Raw genomic sequence first — 18500 nt, 5'->3', positions numbered from 1 at the left:
TTAAAACATTTGGCCCGACATTGATTAGAAATTGCAGTCTTGAGGTTTTCAGTGTTCAGCTAAATTTTGCTGCTAAATTTCGCAGCCAGTAAATTCATATATTAGTTGTTATTGAATCACAAAGCTATTTACACAAATGTGTTGACGTGCACTTGAGAATTTGGAATCATTACAGTGGACGCGAGCAATTCTTCGGCATGGCGAAAGCACACATACAATTTGAAATCAATGATAATCAATTGTAGGGTCATTGGTGTATCTCAGCGGTATGGGCCCATGGGTCTGCAAACCCAATTTCCGTTCTATATATCTATATCATATTTTTAAAAATTGTGCACAGCATGGTTCAGTGAAGAGTTTTAAGTGCTGCAACTGTAATTCAATCAATATGAAGTATTACAGCTATTACAAACAATTCAATAAAATGCAAGGTATAAATTTATACCCCTATGCTGTTATGCTTTATCATTTATTCGGAAGTAAAATTCACAGCATAGATGCAAAAGTAACGCATATTTTCACGGTGTTGTGCCAATATCAGTGTACTGCAAAGATGTGCATTCTGATGCAAAATGATTTGCTCTAAAATATTCCTTGTGTCATTTTGACATACAGGGATTGTCAACCACAATAACTGTAGATGATGGAACATTGAGCCAAGGAGCAGAATCAGGACAGAGTCAAGGTGACAGATAACATTCACAGAGAGTCAATGTTTCATGTCGGAAGGCCCTATTGGGAAATAAAGGATAATTTCTCTACAGACATGCCGCCAGATCAACTGAGTCCATCAAGCTTCACATTATCTCACCTCCCTTCAATAAACATGCCCCCGGTAATTGACTGTGCTCCATGCTCCAATACGTGGTATTGCTGATGTTGGTCGATAAAAGTGGGGAAGGAAGTTTGCTGTGAATATGTGTTTATGGGTTAATAGAAGCAGGACTGAACACAAGGCAACCTAATCATCAGTGATTTATAGGGTTTTAACATAACCTCTCAAACCTTGAAGAGAATCCTCTGACTAATGAATCCGATAATCCCATAGGTCTTCTTAACTATGCTGCAAACCTGCATGGCATCATTAAGAGAGGTAGGAATTTGGCCTTTAAGTCACCCTGTTCTTCCATACTGTGAAGTATCCTCCATAAACCTTGTACTCAGCCTTCAGGCCTCCAAAAATGCATCATCTCAAACATTTTGGGTTTGAACTCCATCTGCCACTTCTCCAACCAAGTCTGCATCCTGTCTCCACTCTGTTGTAAACTACGTCAACCTTCAACACTATTCACAACTCCTTCAACCTTTGTATCGTTGGCAAACATTCTGTCCCATCCTTCTGCTTCTTCACCTAAGTCATTAGTTCTAGGCCACAGTGCCACCCTGTGGCACTGACCCCTACCATTATGAATTGCTCCTGGCATCTGCTGATGGAGCACATCAAAGCAACCCTCCCAGAGACACTGGACCCATTTCAATTCACCTTCAGAAGAAACTGTTCCATAGCTGATGTTATAAACCTGTCACTTCACCCCATGCTGACCCATCTCGACTATGATGCCTCTCACACCATCCTTCTGTTCATCAACCAGCTAGGCCATCATTACTATAATTTCTCAGAGGCATCTGGAGAGGCTCCTCTCGATGAGACTCAATGCCCATCTCTACAACTGAATTCTGAACTTCCTAAAAAGGCCACAATATTTTCAGGTCTGTATCAGAACATCTAGCACCGCCACGCTGAGCACAGAGCAATCCCAAGTCCTGCTCCTCTTCATGCTACTGACCCATGACTGCATCACCAGATCCAGCTCCAACAGTGTCATGGAATTTGCAGTCAGCCTCATCTGCAACAACGACGTTGTGCTGCAGAGGAGGAAAATCTCATGATATGGTGCTAGAGTAACAACCCAAATCTGAATGTAGACAAGGTGAAGGATATAATACATTTAAATTAAATTAAAATTTATATTTAGACATGGATGAAGGTAACAGGCCCTTTCGGCCCAAGAGACCATGCTGCATAATTACACTCATTTGACCTACAACATTTGGAATGTTGGGAGGAAACCGGAGGCCCAGAGTAAAACCCAAGCACTTCGAACTCCTGTCCTACTTGTTATCACTGTAAACGTGGTGCTCTAGGCCTAACCACTATAATAAACCTGCTGCCCAGGTGATCGTGGATGTTATGAAGACGAGAAACGACCACATTCCACTGCACATCATTAAACCTGCAGTTGGCAGAGTGGAAAGAACCACATTTCACCAAGTTCACTTAAGTAGTGACCTATCATGGACAAACAACTCAAATGTCAGGAAGGTGCAATCCTGACTGCACCCACTTTGAAGACTAACACGGGCAAAGATTCGAGCCACCATTATCGCAACCTTCTACAGGAGCTCTATGGAGAGCTCCTGGCCGACTGCATCACTGGGAGGTACTTGAGAAATAGAGGCCAATCCATAGGACCAAAAGTTTGGCAGAGTGAAAAGTACAAAGTGAATTTACAGAAAACCCTTCTTTGAAGGATCACTGGAGTCTTGCTTTCCCACCCACCAACATTTGAAGATGGCCCACAAAAGCTTTGAGGACTCTTCCATCATGCAGACAATATCATTCAGCTGTTCCCCTCTTGAAGAGATGCAGGAGTATGACAGCAAATATGAACATGTTGAGGAACAGCTTATTCCCATGGGAAGTGAGAATGCTGAATGACCAAATGAACTGCTCACATTAACTATCTGAGAATCTCACATTCACGAAACAATATTTATTTATTTGGATATATGAAAACTTGAACTACGTATGTATTATTTTCCTGTGTGTGTTTTTTCAGCTTGAATGCCTGCGTTTTTTGCCCACAAAGGACCAGAGGACTCTGTTTTGTCATGTGGAACTTTTGTAATCTTATGACAATTAACTTAACTAATAGAAGGGCATCAAGGGAAGATACTATCAATGAGGCTAAGCTGGTTGGAGTTGGTATTCAGCATAATGAAGGTTGAAGTGTGAAGGGCTGCAGTTCACTTAACTTTGTCACCATCAGAAAGGACAAGAGTGTGTAGATTCCAGTTGGTTCAGTGGATCAAATAAAATGATGTTATCTAAACTTTTGTCATGGTCAGACTATTTTAATCTGCAAAATTATGAGTTATCTTCACAAAGCCCCACAAAGATGCTCGTGTGGCGGCACACATCCACATGGCAAATTGGACTTGCTTTTATCTCCACGTGGCGGGGCAACCATGGGGAAATGGTATCATCAGAAGTTTCTCTCTGACTCCAGCATCCCTTCCAGCGTGCACCCTGGGCAGCGATTATGATGTCACAATGCATCAGGTGACTGAGCTCATGCTGCCTTCAAAGGGGAGCGCTGAATTTGAATAAAAACAGTCGGGAACGACCCTCAATGTGGTAGCTGTGTTTCTTCCACTGCTCACTCCATGGTGACCCCAATGAGCCCAGACCTTTATCTCCTCAGATGCTACGATGTTCTATCATGTCGTGAGCGCTCTGGACCAAGATACAGCAGTGAGGGTGGACGACATCATCCACCACCCCTTGGCTACTGGCAAATACATTGCTCTCAAAGACCTGCTGCTTGGAACTTTTGAGCTAATTCCCCAGCAATGGGCTTCCAGGCTCCTTCATCTAGTTGGGCTTGGGGACCATACTCCGTAGGCACTGATGGATGAAATGCTGGCCCTGGCAGAAGACCACAAGCCTTGTTTACTCTTCCACCAGATATTCCTGGATCAGATGATGGAGGTCATCCAGCTGCTCCTCACAGATGAAGACTTCTTGAACCCGAGGAGAGCAGAAGCCCATGTGGATTCCATCTGGCACACAAAGAGGGAGAACGAGGAAGCCCTCAACCAGGTGGCACAACCAAAAGCCAACAGACCACGTCACTCCCAAGACCAAGCCAGCGGATGGCCAGTCCACCTGATGTTTCTACCACCATTCGTGGGGACCGACATCTCGGGCCTCAAACTCCAGGATGTCCGGGTGCCTCGCAGCCCGGACACATTGCTCTGCAACATCTCAAAAGGAACACCAAACCCGCTGCTCCTGCTGCCCTGGATGGCGAAGGGCATAAGTCTGATCCACAACCTCGCTCGCCCATCGGTAAAGACAACTATGCAGAGGGTCGTGGAGTGGCTTGTGTGGCACAGGCTGAAGAAGGAGGTGGTGGAACTTGCCAGGTACTGTACCAGGTGCCAGCTTCCAAGGTCCAGTGACATGCAGAACTTCGATCCGGCAGTTCGCAGTTTCCAACACATCCACGTTGATGTCATTGGGCCCCTGCCAATGTAGAAGGAGGCTGGTTACCATCTTAAGGAGGAGGATTGGGCTACCATCTTGATTAAGGAGGCCTCCATAGTGATGTGCGCTAGGACTCTGGTCAGACAATGGATCGCTCATTTCAGAGTCCTGGCACACATCACTAATGACCGAGGGGCGCAGTTCACGTCTGTCCTGTGGTCTCAGATGGTGAAACTCCTGGGGGTCAAGCTCCACCCCACCACAGCATACCACCCACAGTCTAATGGGCTGGTGGAGGGGTTCCACAGGCACCTTATGGCCAGGTTCTCTGGACCAGACTGGGCAAATGAACTACCCTGGGTCCTCTCGGGATTAAGGTGGAAACCCAAAGTGGTCCTGCAGGCTTCAACAACGGAGATGGCCAATGGCACACAGCTTTTCCTGCCGGGTGTGTTTTCAGGCCAGACTCTGACACCACGGCCATTGACAAAATCCTGCTGCCTGACCTCCCCACCGCTAGCATGCCACAGCACCCGGCTATTTCATCTTCACAAAGAGCTCAACTTGGCCAAGTTCATTTTTGTGTGGAGGGGACCACAATGTGCATCGCTACTGTGATCATATGAGGGGCCATACCAAGTCTTACACCGGTTTAGCGGAACCTTCACTCTGGATGTTGGGGGGAGAGAGGAACATTTTTTTTATGGTGGACCGCCTGAAGGTGGTCCACCTGGACTTTTCAAAGCCAGTGCAGATGGCCATGCCCAAGGGCCAGGTTTGGCCTCCAAAATGACAGGACATGTAGCTGGTTCTGGGGGGTGGTTGTGTGGCAGTGCACATTCTCATGGTGAACCTGCCCCACTTGTAGAGCCACATGGCAGGGTAGCCATGGGGAAATGGCGTCATCAGAGGTTTCTCTCTGACTCCAGCATCCCTTCCAGCGTGCACCCTGGGCAACGATTATGATGTCACAATGGACCAGGTGACTGAGCTCATGCTGTGCAGATGGTCACAGAGTAGTGGCTGTGTTTCTTCCACTGCTTACTCCGCCACACTCTCTCTATAAAGGCTTGCAGAGACTGACCTCGGTTTCACAGCTTGCCTTTGTTCAGTTTACACATGAGTCGGATTACATTGGCCTATACTATACATTCTTACCCAATGCAATTTCTACTAAGTACAAATTCCATTGTGACATAAGATTGACAGCTTCTTATCAGACCTGCTCATTGATTGGTTCAGAAAAAAAATCCTATAGTTAGTCATGGTGCTAATTGGACCTTTTGAATTGCCTTCCCTGCCTTACTTGAATGCTGCAAAATCTAACTTTTACTCTCACTGGCTTTTAACTCCTCTTTCCTCAAGTGGACCGGTTGACATGGTGTGTTTGTTCTTTCTAATTGTATTTGTTGAGGTTCTGCACAAGAAATTGCTGTGTAAAATCAGAGAGTATTGCATGGAGAACTCATTGGCAGGGTGCAAGCAAACCTCTGAAATAAGTGAGTCCATTTATGAGCACCAGAAAAATGTTGAGCGCTGCTACAATGGAGATTTACAATAAATATTTACGATCTATCAACATAAAGTGAATAGATTGTCAAATGAGTCTTGAGTGGCAGTTCGATCTGTGAGGTGGACTCCAGACCAGTGAAGGGTAGCAGGAATAGATTAGAAAAGTACACAAATTCATTGCTATTGCAATGTAATGCAGGTACATGTGAGGATGGCCAATTCAGTGGCAATAATCTAAAGGGAGATTGTCACCTGAACATGTCAGGAAAGGGAATGATGGAAATGGACAGTCATTCACAGTTTAACCATTAATTTTAGACAGGCCAATGTTGAAGACAGCCCCTTTGAGATTCCTGACATGCTGTTCAATTGTTCTTGAAAACTATCATGGTTACATCCTTCGAGTTGTTTGATATGAGTTTTCAATGTGAAGGTGGCTGCAATTTTCAACTGCCATTATGAAACTACACCACATTCTGATTTCTTCACCAGATGGAAGTACTGTTACAGAGTATATAGAGGTATTTGGGTGATAAACGGGGAAAGGTTTGTTAGAGCAGGTCAGTCACAACACTTTAAAACACAGAGTTTTTGCAGGTGCTTTTTGCAAGATGCTTAGTCTCATGATGGATGGTCATTTGCAAAAGGCAACAAATGTAACAACAGGCAGTGGCAGCTTTGTCTTGAAAAGAGCATTTACTGTCTGGAGGGTCATGTAATCTTTGCAGCCAGAGAGCAGTAAAAAACAGTCTTTTCTCTCAGAGTTGGAGGGATTTAAGAGAGAGAGAGAGAGAGAGAGAGAGAGAGAGAGCAGAGAGACACAGACATTGGTTCCAGATGGACAAGCTGGTGAGCTTTGAAAGATGGCCTGGTCAAAGGAGAGGACTGGCTGTCCGGTCTTTCTCTGTGGTGACCTGAAAGAAATAGGTTATCAACTGGAGAACCCTGAAGGGGGGCATGTTTCGTCAGCAAGACACTGGAGTGGCTGATAAAAAGGAATCAGATGGGAATGTCCCGGAACAAGAAAAACTCTCTCTCTGAAAACCAACAAGAGCATTCTGAGTGGTAACTATTTAGCTGTTTAGCACCAAAGCCTGGTGATCTGCATTAATATTAACTTCTGTGCATAGTACAAGCATTGGCTGCAACCAGTGAGATTGGATTGTGAACCAAAGCACTTTGCTGAACTTACACACACTTGACACACACGTGTGCTTAGAATGAGAAGGGGGTTAAGTCGGCTGTGAGTCAACGGAGATAAATTAAAGTTTGATTTTATTTTCATGTTCAAAATAATTAAATCAACTTTTGTTTAAGCAACCCTTTGTCGTGGTGCACAGGTTTTGCTGTTTGGATTTGGGGTCCTCTAGCCTCTTAACGATATCAATAATCTTGTCAAGGTACAGACCATGTCTGTATTTTCCTTTTCCAATAATTTGAAATAAATGTCATCAACGCTTAAGGTCTGCCACGACTTATGTCGGAAATAGACCCATCTCGTTCTTTTCTTTCACACATTTCCTCTGACTCCAAGCATAAGATATCTTATTATTCCCACCAATTGTAGGAATTGAGTCAGGATAAAAGAAAATGTTGAGAACTCCAGTGACACTGACGTCTCTTTATAATGTCTTCCAATTGCCTTCCTCGACTGCGGTGCAGTTCTCGCTTTACCCTCAGTTATTATGGATCCACACATTTCATGCGGAAAGAACAGAGCACTTTCAGATGCAGAAACATGGGAAACATAATCAAACCTCTCACAATCCTAATACATGTCATCATTGCTCACTGACATGGCATCCAAACGATGCCTTTTGATGGTGGATCTTCCACTTTGAGTCTGGAATCCCCACAGTGCTGTTATTCTAGGAGCAGGTGACATAACTTGTTTGTTCAGTGAATGCAACTCACATCAATTACCAAGAGATCCGTGCGGCTGGAGATTCCTCTCTTCTATAAGAAGAGATGCCGTTAAAAATGTGTTTCATTGACGTTTGATTTGTCACTTCTCTGAGAACATGGGAGCCTGGTTACTAAGTCAAATCATTGCCATTTATTATCCTGTTGTGGCAGCTGTCGGTGTTCCAGGTGAGCAAATATACCCGGCGTGTTTTTCCCAGTCAGCCATCCAGTTGCTGGTGTTGGATGTGGACCGCATTATGAAATCGATGAGCGACGTCTGTTCAATGATGGGCTTTCCTTTAAATTAACCCGATGTCTCAGTCCAAGCCGTTATCTCGGTAAAGTTGCCAGGCTTCCTTTTCACAGTTCAATGTGCGGACAAGTCCCATGAACACGACAGCAGTTGACAGGCTGAGTTTGTGGCCAGAGTGGAATCACACGCTGATGAGCTGGATCTGCGAAATTCATGGTCAACCAATGCAGGGCGATGGCGTTGGTGTTCCTGGATCTGGACGCTGTTGCAGAACTGAACGACGCTGACCTGCTCTCAATGACTTTATTTCTCATTGACGGGCCAGAGATTGGATGTGAATTCTCTGGCACGGTGTGATTCTGCGGTGGTCGCTCAGCTGACTGAGAACTTGTTCAGTTTCTCATCCGTCCGGGCTCTAGATTCACTGAAGTCGTTGAATATTCCCACATCCAGAATGAAAATTCTGTCATAGATCAGTATGACAAGCATTGTTTCTGGAGGGATCACCAGTCACCGGTCGACAGATTTCTTTTAGATTTGAGTGAATCAGATTGCATGTTTCCCCTTCGGTCGTGATTTTACACCTGCATATATTTTAACTCTCCAAAGTTTCTTTCCCCATTGACTTCCTCATTTTTATTCCCCCCATCTGACTCTTCACTGTTTCTCCGCCTCTCTCATCCTCCGCCCTATTTTCCATCAGCTCTGGGCCCCTGCCATGTTTCTTTCCTCTTTGATAGTTAGAAAGTTTACTCATCTATTTGGGTCTCGTAAACCCGAAACTTTGATCACTTCCCCACAAGGATGTTGGCTGAATTGGAGATATCCTTCAGAAACCCTTTCTTGGATCAAGTGAAAGACTTCTTCTGGAGTGAAACAGAAGGTACTTTCAGGTGCCCAATTGCCCCGCATGTAAAGAGGCTGTTTTGAGGCCACCTGAATGTGAAGGAGAGGCGAGCGACGTCACCCTCCTCCGAGAGGGATATCAGCCCAGCTCAGTGGCTCCCCCAGCCGCCTGAATGCAGCTGTTAAATGCTAGGCTGCTGATCACAGCTGACACTGGGCAGGAGCCCCATTGTGCTCAGAGCCGCATCCTGTGCAGCGGCGACCTTCAGGTGGCCAGCGTTGCTCTTTAAACGCTGCCACCTGAACGGCAATTTAAAGGGCCGCTTCTGCTTCTTCACGCACGCTCTTAACGTAGAATGCACCTGAGAAAGCCTAAAGAGAATACAAACCTGACTGAGTTGTGGACAATTTAGGTGATTGAAAGCAGATGTCTGTAAATCAGTGAAATGATGTGGCTATTGACGAGGGATGGCTTAAAATAAGGGACTGGATGAGGAAGGATCTCTGAGAGACCAAGGTACAATGGAAATACTGGTACGATAACTGGCTAAACGTATAACATTTCCGAGTTTCAATGTGAATGGTCAGAATGGAAAGATTAAGAGAAAAAGAGTCCTGGCGTACATAAAGAAATTGCGAGTGGACCTGGCCTTCCTCCAAGAAACTAATTTCACAGAAGTGGAACACCAAAAATTAAAAAGAAGATGGATGGGCCTGGTACTGGCTTTCTCATTCGGTTCGAAAGCAAGGAGATGGCAATTTTGATCAGGAAGTGTTCTAATGAATGGATAAAAATTGTAGATTTGAAGGTGTGACTGTCAAATATATTCCAATTCGTGAACCCTGGAGAATCTATACGACCCCAAGATAGATGACGATAAATTTAGGCAGGACATTTTCCTGATTGGCAGAAGCAAAAGAGAATATTCTAATTTGGGGAGATTTTTACTCTTGTTTGGATCCTGTTTTGGACAAGTCAATGAAAATATTAGTGAAAACAAAGATGGCCAGTGGCGCTATTTGCAGTATGAATAAGATGAACTAGATAGATGTGTGGAGACAGAAGCATCTGATTATTCCTTCTACTTGAGTCAGCATGACTCCTTCTCTAAAATAGGTGTTTTCCCGGCTTTAGCCCATATAGAGATCACTGAGTGCATGGCCAGATTACTTTCAGATGATTCACCTTTAGTAGTCAGTATAGAGATGCCGGACAAACAGGAAACGGTATACCGATGGCATCTTAATGCATTGCTGTTAAAGAAACCGGAGATTTGTAAGAGCACAGATAGATCTGTTTTGTGAATCTAACTGCACTTCCACTCCAGAGAAAGGTTATCCGGCGGATTGGTGAAGCATTTGCCAGAACTAATCAAGAAAGTTCAAATGGGCTTTGTGCAAAAAAGCAGCTGACTGACAACTTGGGTAGAATGCATTTGCACGAGCCAGCCAGAAATAAGGTGGGGGGGCTTGCCATCCCTCTCAATGTGGGGAAGGTATTTGACAGGATAAAGTGGAACTTTGTATTCATAGTTCTGGAGAAAATAGTGATAGGATTAGTTGGATAAGAGTGCTCTATTATGCACCCAAAGCAAAAGTTCTGATTAATGGGCAAATTTCTTCAGTCTTCCCACTCACAAGGTCAAACAGACAGGAATGCTCACTATTTTCAGCTCTGTTCATATTGGCATGGAATCTTTGACTGGTGCCATTCATCAGGATCCACACATTAAGCAGTTCCAAGTGACACATGAAGAACATAAAATCAGTTTATTTGCTGATAATGTACTGATATATTAGACAGACCCAATAAAGCCATTGCTGAAGCTGCCCTCTACTCTGGAAGACCATGGGGAGATTCTCGGGTACAAGATAAATTGGGATAAGTATGAGAACATGTCACTTATTGAGGGGACTAGAGACAATGTCATAAAAATAGTTACCTAAAGTGGCCAGAAAATGGGATCAAGTACCTGGGAATTAAAATAAAGAATAATCTAAATAATTTGCATCAATTAATTTCCCGTTTCTGGGAAAAATTCGAGGAGGACCTAAACAGATGGGCAGGGTCAACTCCATGAAAAAAGAATATGTTGCCACGACTCCAATATCTCATTCAGAACTTGCCTGTGACATTGCCCAGATTTTTTTTTTCAGATGGATAAGAACATATTTATGGAACAGAAAGGTAGCCAGGATTTCGATGGAGAAATTAACCCGAGACTATAGTCTGGGTGGAAACGAAAGCTGGTCTTTAAAAAATACATTGGGCAGCCCAATCAACGTCAATCTCCTCACCCTTTGCAGGTGGGGGAAGAGGTACAATCCTTGGTACAAATTGGTCTGCCCTTGGTAGGCTGGATAGTAGCAGAGAACTTTATTTCCAAGTGGGATGCTGAATTGCTATCTTGGAAAAAAGACAGTGCCATACTAAAGCAGATTATTCGCATTTTTGGTGACATAAATCAGTATTTAGGAATAAACTAGGGCTTTCTCCAGGAACTCCCCTTACTCCAAACTGGCTAATACCTTTGACAATGGGTAACATGATCCTACACACCTGGTGCTAGAATGATATCATGTACATGGACGATTGTTACGATCAAGGACTCTTAATGTCATTTGAGCATCTTAAGTAGAATTACAATTTGTAAAATAAGATATTCCACTGCTACCCTTCAGATAGTATAGTTTTTTGCAGATCAAATTGGGTCCAACAGTGCCCATCAATGTACAGTGACTGAGAGACCTTGATTGAAAAGAGGATCACCTGGAAATTCATTTTGTCAATTTATTCGCTGTTCCAAGTAGAAGGACCCAAACGGTTACCATAAATTCAGACAGAGGTGGGACTCAGACTTAGGAATAAAAATCGATGAGTGGTGCTGGTCAGCCCAGCATGACAGCAGTGATCAATGCAAGGTACAGGTACAGGCTAGTGCAATATAATTTTTTTTTTGTATCAGCTGTACCTAACTCACAAAAACTATTCAGGTCATTAACTGATCTGTCGAATCATTGTTTTAGATGCCGCATTGAGATAGGACCCTTTGTGCATGCAATGTGGATATGTACCATAGTAAGATCCTTCTGGACAGAACTCGAGAACTGAGTGAATTCCTTGGGAAAACCATTGGTAAAGAATTCCCACAGACCCTGACCTGTTTCTGCTGGGTAATATAATGGACTTAAGACTTAAAATGATGCTTCCATATTCAATTCCTAATGATCGCGTTGGCGGCGGTCAGGAAGTGAATAGAGGTTACCTGGAACTCTGACATTTGCCTGGGTATTGTCCAATGGAGTAGGAAGGTGCAAGCCTGAGTTCTCCTGGAGACAGTTACCTATAACTTGAGGGGAAGGTATGGCAACTTCCATAAAAAATGGCAGGCGTATCTGAGAAATAAAAGAGGACGGCCGAGAAAAAAAGACATCTTTGCCTCGCGGTCTGGCTCACCCCGATTCCTTCCGAATGGCTGGAGATGGGGGTGGGGGCACGGTGACCCCCTCAGTCCAGCCAGGAAAAGAAAGTAAAATCGCCCAAATCTCTAGCCGCTGGGCGAGGCCAGACCCAGAACTCCTCGATATGATTTTTATCCGTGTTTTGTAAGCTTTAATGTCTTAATTGCTTTTTTATGATTCTTATTTTCCTCTCTGTGTCAAGTATTTGAGGTTGAGGGAATGGGGGTGGGGAAGGGAGAAAGGGAAAAGAGTGTCAGCCTTGGACTCGACATAGAATACGCATCGATGAGATTAGGTTAAGATGTAATTAACACAGATTTGTTAAAAAGTGTTGGTGTCAGATGAGTTCAATTTTGAAAACTATAAATAAAATATTCAAAAAAAAATCTGTGCGATGCTATTTATTGTCCCTGACTGAGACCTACACAGCATATTTGAATATTTCCAAGTTCCCCGTTATGTTCAGTTTCGTTTCATATTTCCAACATCCAGAGTGTGTTTGTATATTTCCATCTGTGGTTCCATTCATGGATTGGTGCAGCTTTTCATTTTCTGAATGTCTGGGATTGGCTATTCTTGGTTTAACTAAATTCCTGTCGACAGAAGTGGTGCCCTGTTGTTGCATGGATTTCCATCCTGGGAATCCGGTGTCTGTGATCGAACATAATTGGAGAAAAGCAATACCTTTTATGATTGGGAATATGTCCATGTGCTGCGGGACATCGATCCTGAAGGTGAATCTACTGTTGCAGGGAACTCATGGATAAGGGGGAGGAAAGGGAACTGCATGTGTTGTCATGTAGATTGTGGAGAACAGATAATTAAGTGGAATTAGAGTTCAGGTCCCAACCCTCAATTATTTTAACTGAAAATCAACATTGCCTCTCATACACCCCACAGATCTTCCGATCCAGTTCACCGTGAACTTCGACGTTTATTAAATCGTATTTGTTTTTCTGCCAATGTTTATTGTTTCAGGTGGTCCTGCATCTCTTGGTCATTGTGTATGGTCCTTGTATTGCCCGTTGTTCCTCATTACTGATATCCCTGTCCGATTCTCAGCTTCTCCTCTCCCACAGGCTGCACAGTTGAGTAGTTGCAGCAAGAACGGCTGCCTCCAAGCACAGAAAATCAACTTTCGATCCTGACCTCGGGTGCTGTCTGGCTGAAGTGTGTGTGTGTGGGTATCCTTTCATTGCTTAAACATATCATGTTTCTGAATCCCAACGAACATAGACACAACTTTTCTCGCGTCTGTTGCAAGAATTACTCTATCATATCACTACATCGTCTGCTGAACCTTATCTCGACAGCTTATGACCATGCTACATTTTGGTTTTTTCGGTGTCCATTGAATTGTGCGCATTTTTCCAGACCCGACTCCACCAATCCCCTTTCCTGGGAAATAATGCTGTTCTCTTGGCATAAAGTTCCGTGTGCTGTGATCATTTCTTTCCACATTCTGGATATGTGGTAAGGACATTCTGGAGACCCACGATCACTTCACCCTGTAATATCCAGACTTCAAAAGCAACCTGTGAGATCCCCTTCTTATATTTCCCCTACCTATTCAATCTCAACTCGTTCCATCTCGCATTAATCGCCCGAGCCAAATTACACGCCTCACGTCCCAATTGATAAATTACAGCTCTTTCCAATGAAGTCTAAATCTATCCATTTAGTTTTAACTGGTGATATTTCATTCATAGATCACAGTACTTGATGTTATGAATATACGTATACCAAACATAAATAATACTTAATTCTGACTACCATGTAACCCTTTAATTTTTTTCATCCTTGCCCCTAGAATCCCCTCAAATCACCTCATTATACAGCACCAACCATATTCGTTGGCAAGGCGTTCCAAGAACCTACAACTCTCGCTGTAAAAATTCAACCCATGGCGTCACCCCTCATTTTTGCCTCTTCAGAGAACACAGAACAATGCAGCACAGTGCACACGCTTCGGCCCTCGATGTTGTGCCGAACATATATTCCTTCGACAAAGAAATGCTAAACCTTCCCTAACCCATAACCCTCGATTTGCCTTTCATCCACGTGTCTCTCTGAGTCTTTAAATGCCCCCAATGTTTCAGGCTACAGCACCATCCTCAGCAAGGTATTCCATGTATCCACAATTCTTTGTATAAATAGAATCTTACCCCTGATGTCTCCCTAAACTTCCTTCCCTTAACTTTGTATTTATCTCATCTTGTGTTTGTTGATCCTTCGCATGGAAACCCAGGCTTCTCAACCACCTTAACTTGTAGACCTCTGTCAAGTCTCCTCTCATCCTTCTATGCTCCAAAGTGAAAAATACCACCTCTGCTAACCTTGCCTCATAGGATATGTTTCCCAATCAAGGCAACATCCTGTAAAATCTGCTCAGCACCCTCTCCATAGCTTCCAAGTCCTTCCTATAATGAGGTGACAAGAATTAAACACAATGCTTGAAGTGTGGTCCCTACTCTTGAATTCAATCCCCCTATTAGTCAATACCACCATCCCATAGGCCTTCTTAAATATCCTATCAACCTGTATGGTGACCTTGAGGTATGTAAGGATTTGGAACCCAAGATCTTCTTTTCATCCACACTCTTAAGCAACTGACCATTAACTCTGTATTTGGTATTCTGAATAGCCCTTCCAAAATGTAGCAAATCACAAATCTCCAGATTGAAACCCATCTTCAACTTTTCTGTCTATATCCTCTTGTGACCTCTGGCAATCTTCAGCTTTAATCACAACTTCTCCAAAATTCATATCAACTGCAAACCTATTGAACATCCTTCTGCCTCTCCACCCAAGTCATTTATAACAGTCACAAGGACCAGAGGCCCCAAAAGAGATTCCTGCAGCACTCCATGAGTGACCATCCTCCAAGCAGAATACTAACTTGCCCTATTTTCCTTTCTCGGCTGTTGACTGTGCCACTAACATGATTTTAAATGCAATTTAGTATATCCATATACATCAATTAGTGAATGTACAGGAAGAATTGTGAATTTGATGGAAGAACCATTGAAACATGCTACGTCACAGAAGATAGGTCATTAAACCCTTTTAGAGCCCGCAAACCATTTTTCTGCAACTTCCATTGACATATTCCCATTTGATATCACTCCAGGCCTCTCCCATCCATGTTTTTTTTCCAATTTCAATTTTTTTCTTAAAATTTATGATCGAGCCCACATTCACCAGATCAGATGGCAGCACATACCACACTCTGTGTGAATAACTTTCCCCTAATGTTCCCCCTAGCCTTTCCCTTCTCAGCCTAAAACAATGACATTTCATATTTATCTTCCCGCAATCTAAGTGGAAAAAAACCTACTCACATACAATCTGTCTATATTTCCCATAATCTTGTAAACCTCCATCAAATCTCCACTCATTCTTCATCGCATCAAGGGATAAAGTCCTGACATCTTCAATCTTTCCCTGTAACTCAACTTCTAAAGACCCGTCAAAATCCTAGTAAAGCTTCTCTGCACTGTTTCAATCTTACTGATATTCTTCCTGTAATGAGGCACCCAGAACTCCACACAATATTCCAAATTTGGGCTCACAGTCTTAACAAATGTCAATATATCATCCAAATTACTATACTGAATATTTTGATTAATAAAGTCTAAGATGCCAAAAGGTTTCTTTGCAACAATGTCCACTTGTGACACCACCTACGAGTAACAATTAATCAATGTTCCCATATCTCTTTGCTACTCCACGATCCTTAGTGCCCTCCCCTTTACTGTGTATATCCTATCTTGGTTTGCCCTTCCAAAATGTCTGCATTAAACTGCATCTGCCATTTTTGACTATTCTCCAATTTAGTCCAAACCCCTTTGAGAAACTTCATTAGTGTCCACAATGGCTCCGATTTTTCTGTAATCATCAAAATTGCTAATCCAATTTATCAAAAAATAAGATCCAGATCACTGACATAGACAACAAAAACAAGACTTCTAAACTCAGGGAGAACTCACACATTCCACATATTTTGCACCGGAATTTGGCGTCAGTCACTTATTAAATGGAGCTGTGCTGAAAACATATTTTGATTTCTTCGATTCTTTCCGGTAATTATTGTAAATTAGTTAAATTTTCAAAAATCTGTTATTCCAAGCCCAGGAAAACGTACGTGGACGAGAGTGTATTGCGATCCCATTATAATGTACTTTTTCTCTTTCCTTCAAGTTAACTTGATGGCGATTGTGACCTTGGCACGAGGAAAGTGCGGCCTCTCCAATTGTATCATTCGTTACCTTGTGGGGATTGCAGCGGCTGACCTCCTGCTGAACCTCAATGACGCCATATTAAACAGCATTGTTGAAATATATTTCCCATTTTCATTCCTGACCATCACCTCCTTCTGTTCTCTTAACTGGGTCCTGATAAGGGCAACCACAATGATGTCGTTCTGGTTCACGCTGGGCTTTACATTTGATCGGTTTGTTGCCATTTGTTGTCAAAACTGGAAGATAAAATATTGCACCGAGAGAACGGCGACACTTTTTCTCGGCACGGTGACTGTACTGAGCTGTGTTACAAACTGTCCGTGGTACTTTACAATGGACCCAGCGTTTACCACCAACGGTACACCACGGGGTTGTGTCTGGAAAAAGGCATTTTTAACTTCACCCGCATGGGCTTCGTTTGAGTTGTTCATATTATCTTTAACTCTTTTCCTCCCATTTGTATTGATTTTGTGCTTCAATGCATTGACCGGCAGATATATTTTCCTCTCTGGTCGGGCACGCAAGAAGTTCAAATGCAGCAGAAATGGAGAGAATGACCGGGAGATCGGGAAACGGAGGAAATCCATTGTTTTACTTTTCAGCGTATCTGGCAGTTTCATATTGTTGTGGAGTATTTTAGTTGTATACGTTGTGACTGAGCGTGCTTTAGGGGCTGAGTACTTTGTCGGCAGTGATTTTCCAGCAATCGCATTCATGGTCCCGCTTCTTAGTACCTGCACAAACATGGGGATTTATGTCCTGACCCTGAGAACATTTCGAAAGGAGCTGATGGAGGCGGTGAAATGCCCAGTGACGCTCATCGCCAAATGTATGAAACCTTAGATCCGAGTGTACCAACAGGTACGTGAAGAAATGTTAACCATTAGCAGACAGATACCTAGCGAGTGCTGGTTACACATCCAAACCGCGAAATCTACCGCTCATTCAAACAGATGTAATTTAAAAGCCAACAGGTATTAAAGAAATGTTGGAAAATCTGATATTCAGATTTATTGTCAGAGTACACACATCACATGGAAACCTCAGATTCTTTTACCTGTGGGCGAGTTAGAATTTCCACCTAATGGTAATGCAAAAAACTGCACTCAACATGTGCAGGTAAAGAAATGTAAACAGATAACGAATGTAAACTATCTGTCCAATACAAAGAGAAGAAAAAAATCAATCAATTGCACAAGGGGTCTTAAATGAGTCCCTGATGTGAGTTTGTTGTTGAGGAGTCTGATTGTGGAGGGAGAGCAGCTGTTCCTGAACCTGGTGGGGTGAGTCTTGTGGCACCAACAACGCATTCCTCCTGGCAGCAGCAAGAACAGAGCATGTGCTAGGTGGGGTGGATCCTTTTTTTTAAATTTTTTTTATTTTTCACACCATAAATCACATTAGCCATGATATACACTTTTTCTTTTTCACACATATACAGTGACTTTTTCTCCCCCCACCCCTCCCCTCGTCCCAAGCCACCCCCACTCCCCCCCCCCTCTCATCCATTTTAGGTATACAATCGAGGTTGCATTAAGCCAGACACACAATGTTGTCATTCAACAAAAATACACCAGAAATTCTACTGAGTCCATTCTTTTCTTTCCTTCTCCTTCCATCAACTTAGGTAATGTTTGTCCCCGGTAGGTTTTCTCTATTGTATTTAATGTAAGGCTCCCATACTTGTTCGAATATTTCAATATTATTTCTTAAACTATATGTTATTTTTTCTAATGGAATACATTTATTCATTTCTATATACCATAGTTGTATTTTCAAATTATCTTCCAATTTCCAGGTTGACATAATACATTTTTTTGCTATGGCTAGGGCTATCTTAACAAATCTTTTTTGTGCATCCTCCAAATCAATTCCAAATTCTTTGTTTGTTATGTTACCTTGATGATTTCTGCTGCTTTCTGGTGTAGTTGATCCAGCAAGAGCTTGGCATCATCCGTGTGTGAGTCAATGAGGAAAAAGGGCAGTTATGAAACTGGAAATAAATGTATAA

At 43.0% G+C, this 18500-nt stretch overlaps 1 long non-coding RNA gene across 1 annotated transcript; it reads left to right on the top strand.

Moving 5' to 3' along the window:
• Positions 1–3382: 3382 nt before the first annotated feature.
• Positions 3383–17452, top strand: LOC138753891 (uncharacterized). Its single transcript, XR_011351484.1, has 3 exons — positions 3383–4209; positions 13328–13428; positions 16449–17452. It is a non-coding gene; the product is annotated as an uncharacterized lncRNA (long non-coding RNA).
• Positions 17453–18500: the final 1048 nt, after the last annotated feature.

The sequence above is a fragment of the Narcine bancroftii genome, chromosome 2 (genome assembly GCF_036971445.1).
Source record: "Narcine bancroftii isolate sNarBan1 chromosome 2, sNarBan1.hap1, whole genome shotgun sequence".
Taxonomy (NCBI): Eukaryota; Metazoa; Chordata; class Chondrichthyes; order Torpediniformes; family Narcinidae; genus Narcine; species Narcine bancroftii.
The sequence above is the reverse complement of the archived record's forward strand: the minus strand, read 5'-3'. Positions and strand labels throughout refer to the sequence as shown.